Source organism: Camellia sinensis, chromosome 1, assembly GCF_055761805.1.
Source record: "Camellia sinensis isolate YWXY chromosome 1, ASM5576180v1, whole genome shotgun sequence".
Lineage (NCBI taxonomy): Eukaryota > Viridiplantae > Streptophyta > Magnoliopsida > Ericales > Theaceae > Camellia > Camellia sinensis.
Genome location: NC_138961.1, coordinates 132,856,620 through 132,869,905, shown reverse-complemented (window position 1 = coordinate 132,869,905; position 13,286 = coordinate 132,856,620).

The window sequence follows — 13,286 nt, the reverse complement described above, 5'->3', positions numbered from 1 at the left end:
CAAGAAACCATGCAGGCCATGCAGCGGGATGCTGCCCGCCAGGCAAAGGTTACTGTACATCAGGCAGAAGTGGTAGCTCAACAAGCTGAGTTGATTGCCAAGCTTCAGCAGTAGCATCCACCACAACAAGCCAGAGCATCTGCTTCGCATCCGCCCCCGCCCCCACCTAGGGTTTTGACACTCAGGGAGACTGCAAACGTCCAGGAAAATATGGACGTCCCAACGGGGCCAGTTCCACCCCCAATCCTACCCCAGCTATCCAAAGCACCGGCTAATCCAGTGGACACACCGTTTGAATTTGAGGTGGATCCAACAGCGCTGAAAGTGAGCAAGCTAGAAAAGTTGTTCAAAAGAGCTTAAGGTGTTAATTCCATTCCGAACATAGATGATGGATACATCGATTCAGCAGTGACATTGCCGGATCGGTTCAAGATGCCGCATGTAGACCATTTTGATGGATTTGGAGATCCTATGGTACATCTGCGGTTGTTTGTGGATATCTTACGGCCAATGGGCCTCTCCAGACAGTAGAAATTTTCCCTCTTTGGTCGGACCCTGTCGGGTGTTGCGGCCATCTGGTACGCTAAGTTGGAGGACTTAGTGAAGAGAAGTTGGGAAGAGATGGCTGAGGCCTTCGTTGCCCAGTATTCATACAACACGCAAATCGATGTCACAACTCGTGATCTCGAGACAACCAGGCAAGAGCCGAAAGAGGGCTTCTCTGACTTTGTAACCCATTGGAGGGCCAAAGCTTCTACAATGACCACCAGGCCGGTCGAGAAAGATCAGATAAGGATGGTTGTGCGCAACCTGTAGTCTAACCGGATGCAGAAAATGATCATCTTACCCCTCCCCACCTTTGCGGATTTACACGAGATTGGGGTGCATATTGAATACGCAATGAAACAAGGTTTGATTGGTCACGAAAGGGAGTCACCCAAGAAGGGTTATACATGCAGTTCGAATGCGACCACCAGTGGTGATGCAACTGCAAGATCTTCTGAAGTTGGAATGGTCACCACCACCATACCAAAAACAGCCACCCCATTTGCCGGTGCATCCGAAACCAGCTCACAAACAGCCAAATATCCACCTCGAGGCAAAAGGGTTTTTACCCCACTTTATATGCCTTTGTGAAAAGCTCTAGGGGTCCTACTCAGGAAAGGACAACTGAAACTGTTGGAACAACGGTCTCTACCCAATCCTCTCCCTCCAAAGCATGACTCAGCTAAGTACTGTGCCTTCCATCAACAAACTGGTCATGACACTAACAGTTGCTTTCGTCTTCGCCGTGATATACAAGATCTGATTGACAACAAGGTCATCACCGCACTAGTCTTGCAAAGTCTATCGGCACTGGATCAGTGAACTTGGGGGATAATGTGATGTGATCGGGAGATGAACCACCTGCGGATGGTGCTTAGTTTACTCCAGATGTGGTGGGATGGCACGCACTATTTTGAGCAATGGGCAAATTGCTTTTTATTATGCTTTCTGACTTGGGTATTGGGTCAGTTTTGTCGTGTTGTTTTGAGTCAGTTTTTTGTACTGAGTTAGTTGAGTATTTCTTGTCGTATCGAGTTAGTCTTGTTGTATCGGAGTCAGGTGCTTTCAAGCATGTTACCTTGGGTATCACTTTCTTGTTTTGTGTTTGTCTTTTACACTCTTTGGAGTCTGTTTCTTCCATGGGGCCAATTGCACCAGAAGATTTGAATGAAACAACCGTGATTTTCACACTTTTGAGTTTGTTTTGGCCTTGAAGCCAGTTGTGCCAGAAGATTTGAATGAAACGGCAGTGCTTTTCACCTACCTTTTCTGTGCCTTGAAATCATTGCATTGACCTAAGTTTTTCAAAACTTTTCTAACACTGTGGTGAAAACAAAGAGGGAGGAATTCCTCTAGATTTGCAAAACTTTGATCAACTGAGAGAAAGAGAGGCGCGCTGAGCCCTTAATGAATGAGATCATGCTTGTTAATATGAGTACTGAGAAGAATCCTGGCTCGATCCAAATTGGTTCTACATTGTCTTCAGCGTAAGCGACTAGTCGCTTTCTTAAAAGATTTCAAAAAATATTTTGCGCAATCCTGCGAAGACCTGTGTGGAATCGCTCTTGAGATTGTGCAGCATAGGATCGCTCTCAGCCTCGAGACTCAACCCCTTTTGCTTTCAAACCTTGAACTTGGATTCAGAATGTTCAATGGTTAACCACAATGTGAGGCTTGTATGGCCAAATTTGAAGCGCCCCATGAACTAGGGGCAATAAGGTCATATGACATCAAACGAGGCCTGTCAGGCCAGATTTGAAGTAGCCCTCGAACTAGGGGCAAGAAAAGTCAGATCAAGAAGATCAGGTGCTATCAAAGGAAGCTTGTAAAGCTAGATCAGAAGTAGCCGTTAAACTATGGGGCAAAAATGTCAATGTGCTCAAAGATTCAAAGATGGGTCATTCTGCAAACCATTGAAGACTGGCAAGGAAGCCAAATTCCAGCAGCTGGAAGAAGAAAAGTATTGCTGAAGGACAACCAAGTTCCTATCCAGAATACTAGGGGCAACTTCAGCCCCTATTGGATGGACTTCTACATCATCAGCAAACAGCAGCCATTCTCCTGGATTCAGATGGCTTCGAGATCTCAAACCGATCAACATGGACAAAGCTACACTTTTACCCTTGAGAGGCTCGCTGGGCTGAAAACCCAAAAAGGCGACCCAGGCAAAAGTTAGAGCAAGAAAAAGAAGAAAAGCAAAAAGAACAAAAAAGAAATGAAGAAAAATAAACGAAAAATTCTGAAAACAAATGAACAAAGAAAAGAAGAAATGAAAAGAATTGAAAAGAAAAGAAAAACAAAGCTCGTAAGGTTGAAAACCCAGAAAGGGCGACCTTGGCAAAAGTTAGAGCATAAAAGGAGAGGTTAATACCCGAGTGTACCTTAACCCGGAACTACGTCAGGCTTGATTCCCGTCTTTGGGATACGTAGGCAACTTCAATCTGAAGTCCAGCCATAAGCACTTCCAAATCGACTGTGTCCATGTAATGGTTCTGATCATCTTTGTCTTCTCTGTATCCAAGAGTTCAGTTGTGATCTTCACTTTGAGGACTGATTACAGTGCGTTTTGGTGCTATTCAAACAAGGGGCAATGTTCCATTGCGGTGTAGTGCCATTCAGACAAGGGGCAATTTTCCATTGTTTAGGATCTGAGATTGTGCATCTCAAGAGTTAATTCCATGTTAGTCGAGCAGTGGCCATTTGCAAAAATAGTTTTTGAGAATTTTTACTGAGGTTGACTAATTCTCTCGAAAATTATTCCATCTTTCCAAAACTGGACCATTTCTTGGACCCAAAAAAGGAAAATTTTCAGCGCTCATAGCCTGACTTGCATGATTTTAAATCAGAAAGTTGAACAAGTATGTTAATCTAACTCTCATATTGGTCAAAATTGTTTTAGTAGAAAGCCAAAACAAAAAATGGTCAAAATGATAAACTAGGGGCACAGTTGAGTCAGGTGTTCTGTCTTCTCCCCATTGTCAACATACTTGCCAGAAAGGGCACTCTACTTGCCAGAAAGGGCACTCTACCTGCGAGAAAATGGCAAAACTGAAGCTAACACAAAGGGCCGAAAGCTCTCTCATCCTCTGAGTAGCGAGGTATCAAGTCAAGTGCAAAGCACGAACTGGAAAGGGAGCAGGATATTCCACTCCCTTATCCGAAAAGGTCTGGTCACATCCGAACTAGCCAAGGGCGTCATCAACCGATGTCAGTTGCAGATTTGCTACACACCCAGTTGTAGCGTAACCTCTCTGTGGAAAAGTTCACTGTTGTGAGCAGAAGAAGAAGAAGAATCTGGCAGAATGCTACGGGCAAGAGCCCACAACTTCCTGTTTATCCATCAACCATCTAGGGGAGGGATAAAAAAATAAGAGAGACTAAAGAATAGAGAGATGTGAGCTGAGGGAAAAGTGAGAAAAGGGATTTTTCAGAGAAAAATAGATTGAGTGCCAGAGTGATGTGAGAATCACAAATAAAAAAGGGTGGAAAACAATACCCGGAGAAACAAGCTCTTTATGAACCGATAGGTCTCTCGCCTTTGTAACACATATAAGTGTTGTGTTTTTGTTTGTCTCGATTCTTGTTTTGAGTCGTTTTGAGTGTCAACAAAAGTGTTTAGGTTGTTTTACCTTTGTTTTTCCTTTGTTGAGTCGTTTTGACTTTTGTCATTCATAGGCTCAATACCCGGTTAAGAACTTGTTTCTTAAATTGAATTTCAAAAATAAATCATTTCATGCTCAGAGCGTTGTGCCATTCTCCACATATGTGCAAAACAGGATTTGTTCTTTCATACAACTGTAGGGTTCAACCCAGGTCATGTGAGAACAGTAAAACCAGGACCTGTGTGAAGCTATATGGGTTCCAAACTGCAAAGGAAAAGAAAAGAGGGAAAGTGTCAGGCATTTGAGTTTGTTTCAACTTCAGAAGGTTCCGAGATTACATTCCGGATGTACCTCTTCAGGCCTTGTCAATGCTCCGAAGTAGGAGTGTGCCTCTACCTCAAGCTCAAGATCAAGTCTGCTTCAAGCCAGAATTGTGATCAGAAGTGCTCTCCCTGAGTACCATTCCATGCCAGGGGCATCTTGGCTGTGTTTGCAATGAGTTCCTAGGAGACCAACTGAGATGGTGGAAACTAGAGTTCGAATGGCTGACGCCTAGAACGCAAAGGTTCGGGATTTCCAAGACTAAAGTCTGGTTTAAATACCCAGGGGTGTATCCCCGACTTGAAATCTGTATGGAAGCCCCATAGGTTGAGATAGCGTGTATGCACCTCAATTCTGGATACTGAACCAACCTAGTCTGTCACCCCATTGGAGAATAAGGAAAGTTGTGAATATGGTCAGGAAGAAATACGACATCCAAAGTGTTCTACGTGAAGAATCCTTGTCAGCATATCAGAACCTTTATACTGTGAGTTGAAGGAAAGAGTTCAAAGAACGCAAGGTAAGAGTTCGAGGAACACAATGGGAGATCCCCATCAGAGTAGAACGGTTCATCGCCACTCACCCCATGAGGTGCTTTCTAAAGCGCCGCTTTGTTTGTTTATTACATTCCCTAGACATTATGCTCTACATTGCTTGTAACATGTATAATATCATCACACATATTGCATAAACGCATCTTGTATAATACTTATTCTTGTTGTCGCATAGAATATACACGTTACATTGGATGTACGTCGTTGATCCTTTTGTATAGAGTATGTTTTTGTTTCATCTCTTGCATATTGTGCATGGAGCATGCCTTAAACATCGTATTATGATCATTCGTCTCGCATGTGACATGCATGGTATTGCATTGTACCTATCAAGTTCTGCACGATATTGTATGTACGGTTCATTTGAAGTTAGCGCAACTAGGCGATATTAGATGTGTGGTTCATTCAGAGAAGTTCCGTTTAAAATTGATTATGTTTTGTGTATCTATCGCACATGTTCACTTAGTGTATCTATCGCACTTTGTTTACTTAATGCATCTATCGCACTTTGTTCACTTAGTGTATCTATCACACTTTGTTCATTTAGTGTATCAATCACACTCTCTTCACTTAGTGTATCTATCACACTTCGTTCACATTTTGTGTATCTATCACACATGTTCACTTAGTGTATCTATCACACTTCATTCACCCTTTGTGTATCTATCACACTTCGTTCACCCTTTGTGTATCTATCACACATGCTCACTTAGTGTATCTATCACACTTTGTTCACTTAGTGTATCTATCACAGTTCGTTCACTTTGTGTATCTATCGCACATATTCACCTAGTGCATCTATCACACTTCGTTCACCTTTAGTGTATCTATCACATTTTGCTCACCTAGTGTATCTATCACACTTTGCTCACCTAGTGTATCTATCACACTTTGTTCACTTAGTGTATCTATCATACTTCGTTCACCTTTTGTGTATCTATCACACATGCTCACTTAGTGTATCTATCACACTTCGTTCACACTTTGTGTATCTATCACACATGTTCACTTAGTGTATCTATCACACTTCATTCACCCTTTGTGTATCTATCACACGTTCGCTTTGTGTATCTATCACACATGCTCATTTAGTGTATCTATCACACTTTGTTCACTTAGTGTATCTATCACACTTCGTTCACTTTGCGTATCTATCGCACATATTCACCTAGTGTATCTATCACACTTCGTTCACCTTTAGTGTATCTATCACACTTTCCTCACCTAGTGTGTCTATAGTGTATCTATCACACTTTGCTCACCTAGTGTGTCTATCACACTTTGCTCACCTAGTGTATCTATCACACTTTGTTCACTTAGTGTATCTATCACACTTCGTTCACCTTTTGTGTATCTATCACATATGCTCACTTAGTGTATCTATCACACTTCGTTCACACTTTGTGTATCTATCACACATGTTCACTTAGTGCATCTATCACACTTCGTTCACCCTTTGTGTATCTATCACACGTTCGCTTTGTGTATCTATCACACATGCTCACTTAGCGTATCTATCACACTTTGTTCACTTTAGTGTATCTATCACAGTTCGTTCACTTTGTGTATCTATCGCACATATTCACCTAGTGTATCTATCACACTTTGTTCACCTGTAGTGTATCTATCACACTTTATCCACTTAGTGTATCTATCACACTTTGCTCACCTAGTGTATATATCACACTTTGCTCACCTAGTGTATCTATCACACTTGGTTCACTTAGTGTATCTATCACACTTCGTTCACCTTTCGTGTATCTATCACACATGCTCACTTAGTGTATCTATCACACTTTGTTCATTTTGTGTATCTATCGTACATGCTCACGTAGTGTATCTATCACACTTCGTTCACCTTTCGTGTATCTATCACACATGCTCACTTAGTGTATTTATCACACTTTGTTCATTTTGTGTATCTATCGCACATGCTCACGTAGTGTATCTATCACACTTCGTTCACCTTTTGTGTATCTATCACACATGCTCACTTAGTGTATCTATCACACTTCGTTCAACTTTTGTGTATCTATCACACATGCTCACTTAGTGTATCTATCACACTTCGTTCACCTTTCGTGTATCTATCGCACATGCGCACTTAGTATATCAATCACACTTCGTTCACCTTTCGTGTATCTATCACACTTGCTCACTTAGTATATCTATCACACTTCATTCACCTTTTGTGTATCTATCGCACATGCTCACTTAGTGTATCTATCACACTTTGTTCACCTTTTGTGTATCTATCACATGTTCGCTTTGTATATCTATCACACATGCTCACTTTGTGTATCTATCACACGTTCGCTTTGTATATCTATCGCACTTTCCTCACTTTGTGTATCTATCACACATTCGCTTTGTATATCCATCACACATGCTCACTTTGTGTATCGATCACACGTTCGCTTTGTGTATCTATCGCACATGTTCGCTAAGATTGCATAATTTTCTTACATCCTTTTAGTCGGAATGTGTGAGACTGTTGTATCTTATTTGCTTGCTTAAAATGTTACATTTACCATGCCTAGCACTTGCATTCAAATGTTTCTTTACAGCCCTCTTTGCATAATCATAAGTTATGTTCTGCATTGTGCATGTCATTTGGATTTTGCCCCAGCCCGCGGGCGCATCTCTGTATTGTTATTTTGTATGTTTGTCAAAGTCTTCGGCCTTGTCAAAAATGGGTCGTCTTTGGGCTTTGACGTTCACTCCCGTCATCTCATGACTTTCGAGTTCTGTCAAAGAGAGGCAACTGTAAACACCCCATTTTTGACCATCCTCAAAACTTGGACGTCATCGTTTGAACACTCGATGATCATCCATGCTTGTGTTCATTTTGAGTTTCTGAAGGTCTCGGCTGTGCGCCTTGCCTTGGAGCCTCTCAACTTATCTGTTTTGTGCTTGGTTGTGGACCAAGAGCTTGTGGCTTTGTTTCTGAGGGAAGGGGATGGCCTGCTGGCCAGCCCTACAACCCATCGGCCAGGCCCCGTGCCCATCGGTCATGCCGTCTTTCCATCGGCCATCAGTGGTGGCCGGTCGGCCTCACTGATGGCCGGTCAGCACCTTTAATGGCCGATCGGCCATACCTTTTGGCTGAGGCTCTTTTATTTGCTTTTGCAGATATTTTTATTGCCAGTTGTGCCAGCTGGTGAGCATAGAACTCATCCTCCATACACGTGTATGGAGGGATTGCACCAAGCCTCTAGCTTGTTCAACAAGCTTAAGACTTGGATTTCTGTAAGAGGGGAGGTCCCTCTCCCTTTCCAAAGGTTCAAAAATTTGCATTAGATCAAATATATATCCCTCTCAAGAACTCCCTCTCTCTCTCTATATTGCTTGAAAGTGAGTGTTCTTCACACATTTTGCCTACAACCCCTTAGTCAAACCTCTTGACCATGGAGCTGAGATTCCATAGGACTTGTTTTAGCATCCTAAGGTTGGTTTTGGCTCAGAAAAGCTACTGGTTTTGTTGTTCTTCAAGGGTGAGTCCCATATCCGCTTTTAAGCTTTGTTTTGCTTGAGTACTCAGCCATCTTTTCATGCTTCTTTTGGCTTAGCTTTCAACTATAAAAAGCTTCATTTTCGAGTGTTTGAAATGTTTGTTTAAGGCCTCTTTGGTGTTGAAGGTGGTCTACCCCCCTTTTGTGCCTTATTTTGCTTTGTTTTGTATAATCTCTTTAGGCCTTTGAGATCACCTTCTGTTGACCTTTTAACCACTGAATTCCAGAGGAATTTCAGTGGTGGAAAGTGTGTTTTGAGGCTCCAAATAGGTGGGGGTGGTCCCCTCCCCTTTTGTATCTTGTTTGCTTGTGTTGATGGCTCATCAAAGTAGCATGTTTTTCTACCTCCTTGAGGCTCTATCTTAGCATGTTTTAGGCCTTATTTTAACATGATATAGCTCTGTTTTGGGTTGGTTTAATTGCCTCTTGTATGCTTCATACCCTTGTAGTGCAATCCTCCCTATAGCCTTAACATGCATCATGCTTTAGACCATGGTTTTAGCATGTTTTTGGCTCCACTCCAGCAAGCTTTTAATCATGTTTTGCCATGCTTAAGCTTTGTTTCCAGTGTTTTTGGTCATGCATGCCTTGCTTTGTATAGCCATAGTGCAATCTTGCTCACTAGCTTTGAGTTTCTAAGACCTCTTCCATGCTTACTTGTGATGATTGCATGCTTTGTCCTCATTTCTACCATGATATCAGTGTGTGTAGTATGGTCATACCCTCTCATGCTTCACTCTTTCAATGCTTTTCGAGAGTTGTTCTTTATGCCTTGATTATGGCATAACTTGTATGCATGCATGCCTAAGCTTTTATGCTACCATCTCAGTGTGTTTTTGGAGTTATTTTTCCATGATACAACTCTCTTTTTGGTTGGTTAGAGCATCCCGCATTTGCTTCTTAAGCCCCGTTTGGTAGAGCTGTGGGATAGTGATTATAACTTATAGCCTAACAACTTATAGCTTATAGCTGTAAACATAAGCTGATTTTTGACTTATAAATTAAGCTTCTCCTCCCCCACTCAAAGAATAAGTTGATTTTTGACTTACAAAAAGCTATAAGTTGTATTGTTAAGCTGAACCAAACACATCAAAATAGCTTAAATTAAGCTAAAAGCTGAAATAAGCTGGAAATAAGCCCTACCAAACAGGGCCTTACACTTGTAGTGTAAATCCTCTTTGCTAGCCTTGCATGCCTAATGGTTAACTTGTTATTCTAGCATGTGTTGGCTTGGTATCAGCCCATTTTTTGGTGTTATTTTGATATGCCATAACTCCGATTTTGCTTGGTGGAGTCACCTCATCCTTGGTTTTGGTAGGTGTAGTGTAATGCTCCTCATTGGCCTTGCATACTCCATGCTTTATGCCTCTTATTCTAGCATATGTTGGCTATGTTCAAGCATGTATTTGGCCTTGTTTTGACATGCTTTAGGACTGTTTCGGATCATCTTGGCCCCTTGGGCCTTGCTTGATATGTCTATGGTACAAGTGCCTTTGCTAGCCTTAGGCTTTGAGCCTCCCAACATTCCTTATTTGTGGTAGTTGCATGTTTTAGCATCATTTGGAATGATATCTCAGAGCATATAGTGTTGTCACACTTCCATGTTTTTCACTCTTTAAGTGCTTTTAAGAGTTGACCCTTATGCCTAGTTGATGAGCCATCACATGAGCATGTGTTCTTGGCCCTTTTGTGCCTATGTTTCGGTGTGTTGGCCACTATTTTGGAGCCTCATAGGTCTGTCCATATGTGGTTTAAGTCCATTGAGCATTGTATTGCATGCCTCTTGAACGATGCTCTTTACTTGCTTTGATGCTTTAGCCTTCAAACATGCCATGCATGCATTATTCACATGATAGAATCTTGTGCATGCCATTAGCATTGATAGGTTGAGCATGTTCTTTGCTTGTGTGTTGCATTGCATTGTGTTTGGATCGAATGTTGATCCAAACACGAGAAACGAGGGACGTTTCATAACTGAAGTGATGAAACGTGCCTCATTTCTTTGTCACCGACACCTTTGATCATGCATGATAAGGTGGAGGTTCATCGAGTCCTATGTGTTACTTGTGCATTCATCGAAATTGTGCAAGCTCGACTCTTTGGCCATCATGCATTGAGATGCGTGATTGATAGCTCGAGAGCTGAGCACTACACTCCTTTGAGCTTGAGACATGATAAGGAATGTGGTTGTACACACATTTCCTTGAACATACACTAATATGCCTCTGTTTGTGCTCTGTTGCAGCAAAAGGAGAAATTACAGAAAACAGTGGCCGACCGGCCATCAAAGCTGCCGACCGGCCACCAAAACTGCCGATCGGCTATCAAAAGTGGCCGATGACCATCAACCTTGGCCGATGGCCATCCCTCTTGGCCGACCATCCCTCAGCATGTTCCTAAGGTGGGTCAGAAGCATTCTGGAAGTTAGCATACTTTTCAGAAGTACAAAAGAGTTCAAATAGAGGAATCATGAGGCACGGTAGTGGATTTCCGAGCGAAGCCGACCGAGCATGCATTCTCCCTCGCTTCCCGAGGCCATTTGTTTAAATTGCTTAGCTAAACTAGTTCATTAGCTTAGTTATTTTGTACCTAATTAGTTAATGCGTTTAATTAATTGATTTGTTTTGTAATAATTAGTTGTAGCTAGTTATTCAATTTGTGTTGTGTAATAATTAGTCTAATTAGATTATTAGATTAGTTAAGTGGCTTAGCTTAGAGTAGCTAGTTAGCTTATTATTCGGACCCTCCGTCGAGAGGGCACAATTTTGTAATAAGCGTGCGTGTGTGTGATGCATGTCTTCCAACCCCACGTCTTTCTCCCTTTTACTTATCAGCTTTCGATGGTTAGTTTTAGGGCATATTTCAATTAGCATCCTTATGCTTGAATGTGTACATCATTCATTTGTCTTGCATGCACCGTGCTCGGTGCATCATACAAACTGCATTGTATTTCAATACCAATTTGAATACATGTTATCTAGTTGCATTCACATGACATCTTAGAATAGCCGAGCCTATTTTAGTTGCATTTTGCATGTGTTGCATTAGGCATCATCTAGCATAGTTAGGATTCATGCATGATTTCTAATTAGCTTCTTTTTTGGCTCGGAGTACATTGTAAGTGTTTATGCTTTAGCATCCTTGCATGAGTGTAAGTGTTGCCATGACAGCATGCTTGCCATGAGGCTATTTGCTTAACTGATATAACTGCATGAATGCCTGTGGATGAAGGCATCATTACTTGAATTGGAACAATTCATCGAAATGTGAGTTTTAAGCCCACTTGAAGTGGCAAAATCATGTTTTTCTAAGCCCACTTGAGGGTGGCAAATCTACGCTTTAGCCTACTTGCGAGTAGCACTTTCAAACCATTTTCAAATAAACAAACATGAGATGTTTTATTCCAACTTGAGCGATTGAGTCTATACTTGTATGCTGCGCGCATCACATAGTAAATTAGATTAATAATCGGAATAAGAACACATGTGTTTTCAAAAACAACATATCATGTTAGTAGAGGCCGATCTTTGATCGGGCGAGCAGGGGTGCTCATTTCAGGACCTTCCCCTCTCGTACCTAAGTTCCCGAGCCGAGGCAACTTTGGTGATGACGGACACGTGGCCTTAGGCATGAGTTAGGGTTTCCTAAATTTTCCAAAAACAAAATATTTAGGTGGTGACTCTGAAGTAGTCCATGTGTGGCGATTTTTGACTAAAATCGATTTTCTAAAACAATTTTCCAGATTTGGACTCTTTGGTGATTTATTAGTCTTAGATTGCACTTTGTGAGATTAGATTCAGAACCATGACAAGAGTCCGAACTGTAGTAGCTAGAACTACGATTTGCGCCCTTGCGCGCAGAGCGGAGTTCGGGTGGTCTACAGGGAGAGATTGTGACATCTTGTTCCAGGTGACCACTCAAGAGAAGAAAGTGTCGCTCGAGCAGATAATTGCTACTCCCAATATCTCACAGGTTTACAAGCGAGGCCGCTCGAGCGCAGGAATCGTTAATCAAGAGTAGAATTTAAGCTTACAGTAATTTCACTACAGCTCTGCAAAACTTCTGGGAGTTCTCATTTTTCGCTCGAGAGGTGGAATTGTCGCTCGAGCGATCCTTCTATTGTTATGTTGTTCGCTCAAGCGAAGAAAGTTGCGCTCGAGCAGTCTGTGCAAATTCAGCAGTTTAAAAAGGACATTCTAGATCATTCTTTCCACGTTTCATTTCTCTCTCCCTCCTTCTTGCCTCTAGCCCGCAAAACCCCAGGTTTCTTGACCAAAATACTCCTATTTTCTCTAAGATCTAGTTAAAATCACTTGCAAGGAGTGGAATACTTGTGAAGAACATCCTTTCTACCAATTGGATTCTTTTTTTGGTGAAGAGCTCATTTAGATGCTTGGATCTTGTGCTCATAACTTGAGGTATGGTTAATTTTAACCTAGTATTTCTTTGTTTTAAAAAATTTTATATGGTATTGTTGTGATTCCAAGGCTTAATTAAACGATTGAAATGGACTATGCTTTGGAATCAACTAAAAGGGGCATTTTATTCAATTGTTATTAAAATTTTATCTAATTTTACATAAAAGAGGAACATTGAGGTTGAGAATGTATATATGTATGAAAAATAAGGAGAAAGCCCAAATTTGACTAAAACCCTAATTTGTGACACCCAAAAATCGAGAACATCAGATAATATATTAACCATTAAATACAGGGTTTATCTAAGGTTACAAAAGTATGAAACGTCACTAA